The sequence below is a fragment of the Elaeis guineensis genome, chromosome 3 (genome assembly GCF_000442705.2).
Source record: "Elaeis guineensis isolate ETL-2024a chromosome 3, EG11, whole genome shotgun sequence".
In the NCBI taxonomy this organism is placed as follows: domain Eukaryota; kingdom Viridiplantae; phylum Streptophyta; class Magnoliopsida; order Arecales; family Arecaceae; genus Elaeis; species Elaeis guineensis.
Window position 1 is genome coordinate 49,605,507 of NC_025995.2, and position 5,035 is coordinate 49,610,541.

A 5,035-nucleotide genomic window follows, 5' to 3' on the forward strand; every position below is an offset into this window, starting at 1 on the left:
TTGTCTAGTTAGAATTGAGTCAATTCCTGTTGTTCCAATGGCTGAACCAATCCAACCCATGACCCTTAAAGATTTGTGTTATCCAGTTGGCTCCATCCAACCATCTTGTATCAGGTTGCCACAACCCACAGCTAACAATTTTGAAATCAAACCTCAAATCATAAATATGCTTCCAAAATTCACAGGATTAGAGGATGCTTATATATTTATTAGAGAATTTGAGGAGGTATGTGCAACCATGAAACTGCAATTAACAGAGGATGAGGTCAAACTTAGATTAATCAACTTTGCCCTTAAGGACAATGCTAAGAAGTGGCTTTATAGTCTGCCAAACTATTCTGTCACTACCTGGGAGGGCTTTGTGAGAATATTTTTAAAAAAGTATTTCCCCTATCATAAAACAGCTAGGATTAGGAATGAAATAAATCAATTTTACCAACTAGCTGGTGAATCATTTTGGAAGTACTTTGATCGTTTCAAGAATCTTTTGACCCAATGCCCACACCATGGAATAGAAACTTGGAGACTATGCCAGATCATCTATGAGGGGTTAGATTCAAACTCAAGAACCATGCTAGAGTCCATGTGCCAAGGCCAATTTATGGACAAAGAAACTACTGAAGCTTGGCAATTCTTAGAAGACCTAGCCGAGAAAAATTTACAGTGGGAAACAACTAGGGAACCTGATAAAGCTACACCTTCAAGAGGAGGAATGCATCAAATTCAACCAATCCTAGCATCAGAGGCCAAGATTGCAACCTTAACACGTAGATTGGAAGCCTTAGAATTACAGAGACCAGCCAATGTAAATCAAATATCTGCACCCATGTGTAAAGGGTGCAATGCACCAGACCATGTCTTAGAAGAATGTTCCTACTCGAATGAGTGTGCACAGGTGAATGCCACCTATCAAGGACCATTGAACAATCCTTATGCACCCACATATAACCCAGGTTGGAGGAATCACCCGAATTTCTCATGGTCCCAGAATCCTAATGTAGGCAATCCAAATTTCAATCAGCAAAATCTAAGGTCCAACCCAGTAATGAACAACCCGCCAGGCTTCCATGATAATGACAAGAAAATTACCTCTTTAGAGAAAAGCCTAGAAGCCATGATGAAGACACATACCAGCTTTATGCAAACCACGGGTCAACTCATAAATAATAACACCCAAGCTATAGCCCGTCTGAAAATGCAAGTAAGTCAGCTGGCTTCGACCATTAGTGAACGAGAACATGGTAGGTTACCTAGCCAACCTGAGCCAAATCCTAGGAACCAAAATGGTCCACGACCCCAACAAGGAAACCAAGTTAATGGTGTAAATGCCATTCATACCTTAAGATCAGGAAAACAAATAGACAATAAGGTAGTTGCACTTGATGATATAGATGACTCATCTGCCGAGTCACCTTCTAAAACTACTACCTTTCAACCTCAAGCACCAGAAACTGAAAATTCACCTAGTCCAGTACTTAAAAGTCCTAGAGCTCCTTTTCCAAACAGACTGAAATCCAATAAATCTGAACATTTAGACAAAATTTTAGAGGTATTTAAACAAGTCCAAGTTAATATTCCTCTTTTAGATATAATCCATCAGGTTCAACTTATGCCAAATTTTTAAAAGATCTCTGCACTAGGAAAAGGACCACTAATGTACCAAAGAAAGCATTTTTGGCTGCAAGTGTCAGTTCATACCTATCTAGCCATGAGCCAATTAAATATAAGGACCCTGGAGCTCCAACAATTTCTTGTGTTATTGGAGAAACCAATATAAAAAAGGCCTTGCTAGATCTAGGAGCTAGTGTGAATATCCTTCCATATTCGGTGTATGAACAACTAGGATTAGAAAAACTTCAACCTACTGGGATCACATTACAGTTAGCCGATAGATCTCTCAGGATCCCTAAGGGAATGGTCGAGGATGTTCTGATAAAGGTTGAAAATTTCATTTTTCCTGTAGATTTTATTGTTTTAGAGACTGAGCCAGTTGTGAATCCTAAAGGACATATACCTGTCATTTTAGGAAGACCATTCTTAGCTACGGCCAATGCTGAAATCAATTGTCGAAATGGTCTAATGAAGTTATCCTTTGGGAATATGACCATTGAGCTTAATGTTTTTAACTTAGAACAGGAATCCTCTTCTCATGCTGATGTCAATGTAGTCCAAGATGGTATTTATGAATCCATTGACATTAGTGATGATGAAGTCGACCTAGAGTCTAACCCCTGGTTAATCCATGAGTCTGAGGATGTCAATGAAATACTTAAAGAAAATCAGATTAATCAAGAATCGACACTTCCTACTGAACCAATCATTGAGATGGTGAAACCATCACCTAAACCATCGATAGAGGAAGCACCCATTTTAGAACTGAAACCCCTCCCAGAACATCTCAAGTATGCATATCTAGGACCCAAAGAAACTTTGCCTGTAATTATTGCATCAGACCTAGATCCCAAGCAAGAGGAGGAGTTAGTGTCAGTTCTAAAAGCAAATCAGGAAGCAATAGGTTGGACCATAGCAGATATCAAAGGAATAAGCCCTTCTATAGTTCAACATAGAATATACTTAGAGGAAGAGGCTAAACCAACAAGAGAAGCCCAAAGAAGGCTTAATCCAGTTATGAAGGATGTAGTTAAAAAGGAGATTCTGAAACTCCTAGATAGTGGAATAATTTATCCTATTTCTGATAGCTCTTGGGTAAGCCCAGTTCAAGTAGTACCCAAGAAATCTGGGGTAACAGTGGTCCAAAATGATGCAACGAACTTATCCCAACTAGGACCCAAACAGGATGGAGGGTCTGTATAGACTATAGAAGTTGAATGCTGCGACAAGGAAAGATCACTTTCCTTTTCCATTTATTGATCAAATGTTGGAAAGACTAGCCGGACAAGAGTTTTACTGTTTTCTTGATGGATACTCCGGTTACAACCAGATCCCCATAGCCGCTGAAGATCAAGAAAAGACTACATTCACCTGTCCATTTGGTACTTTTGCCTATAGACGAATGCCCTTTGGACTATGTAATGCACCGGCAACCTTTCAGAGATGCATGATCAGCATGTTTTCAGATATGATAGAACGATTTCTAAAATTTTTATGGATGACTTTTCTGTTTTTGGTCTAACCTTCTCCGAGTGTCTGAATCACCTGCAATTAGTTCTAGAATGATGTAAGGAGAAGCACCTAGTTCTCAACTGGGAAAAATGTCAGTTTATGGTCAAACAGGGAATAGTTCTTGGCCATGTCATTTCTAAAAGGGGATTGAAGTGGACAAGGCTAAAATAGATCTAATTGCAAGTCTTCCACCACCTAAATCTGTGAAAGAAATACGTTCATTTTTAGGTCATGCTGGATTCTATAGAAGGTTTATTGCCAACTTTAGCAAAGTAGCACGTCCACTGACTAATCTTTTGGCAAAGGATACCAAATTTGAATTTACTCATGAGTGCTTGGAATCCTTTGAATTTCTAAAAAATGCACTTGTATCAGCTCCAATCATTCATCCTCTGTCTGGTCTGAACCATTTGAATTAATGTGTGATGCGTCCGATCATGTTGTGGGCGCAATCTTAGGTCAACGAATAAATAAGCTGCCTAGAGTGATATATTATGCAAGTAAAACCTTAAATGATGCGCAGCTTAACTACACCACAACTGAGAAGGAGTTCCTTGCCGTTGTCTTTGCTTTAGAGAAAATTAGATCTTATTTGGTTGGGACCCACACCATTGTTTACACCGATCACTCAGCCATTAGACATCTCCTAGCAAAGAAGGATGCCAAGGCACGTTTAATCAGATGGATTTTGCTCCTTCAAGAATTTGACCTAGAAATTAGGGACAAGAAAGGCACTGAGAACGTTGTAGCAGATCATTTGTCCCGAATTCCAGTTGCACCATCTAGTGAGCCACCCATCAATGAATCTTTTCCAGATAAGCAACTCATGTCTGTGTCTACTGAACCTTGGTTTGCTGATATTGTAAATTATTTAGCCATAGGCAAGATACCTTCTCATTGGACTAAGCAGGATAAATATAAATTCTTTGCCCAAGTGAAGTATTTCATTTGGGATGATCCTTATCTTTTTAAACAATGTCCTGATCAAATTATTAGAAGGTGTATCCCAGATAATGAAGTCATGAATATTTTATCTTTTTGTCATGATCAAGCATGTGGGGGTCACTTCGCGTCTAAGAAAACTGCTGCTAAGGTTCTCCAATGTAGTTTTTATTGGCCCAATTTGTTTAAGGATGCTTATGAATATTGTAAAAGTTGTGCTCAATGTCAGAAAATGGGTCGAATCACCAAGCGACACATGATGCCACTCAACCCAATCTTGGTAGTTGAAGTTTTTGATGTTTGGGGAATCGATTTCATGGGACCATTTCCAAATTCCTTTGGAAATAAATATATTCTAGTAGCAGTTGATTATGTTTCAAAGTGGGTAGAAGCAATTGCATGTAGAACACCCGATAGCAAAATGGTCATTAAGTTTCTTAAAGAAAATATTCTCTCCCGTTTCGGTATTCCTAGGGCAATCATTAGTGATCGGGGAACCCATTTTTGTAACCGACCTTTTGCAACATTGATGAAAAAGTATAATGTCACCCACAAATTGACCACACCATATCATCCTCAAACTAGTGGACAAGTTGAAGTGTCAAACCGACAAATCAAACAAATTCTGGAAAAAACTGTTAGTGCCAATAGAAAGGATTGGTCTTTGAAATTAATTGATGCACTTTGGGCATACCGAACCGCTTTCAAGACCAATCTAGGAATGTCTCCTTATAGGATTGTGTTTGGTAAACCATGTCACTTGCCTATTGAGATAGAACACAAAGCCATGTGGGCCATCAAACAACTAAATACAAATTTGAACGACGCTGGAAACCATAGAAAGCTTCAGTTGAATGAATTAGAAGAACTTAGAAATGAAGCCTATGAAAATGCAAAGATATACAAGGAACGAACCAAAGCATTTCATGATCAATCAATTATGAGAAAAACTTTCAATATCGGACAAAAG

The 5,035-nt window shown here is 38.7% G+C and overlaps 1 non-coding gene across 1 annotated transcript; it reads right to left on the bottom strand.

Moving 5' to 3' along the window:
- Window positions 1–406: 406 nt before the first annotated feature.
- Window positions 407–513, bottom strand: LOC140856751 (small nucleolar RNA R71). The gene has a single exon (XR_012140354.1). It is a non-coding gene; the product is annotated as a small nucleolar RNA R71 (small nucleolar RNA).
- Window positions 514–5,035: the final 4,522 nt, after the last annotated feature.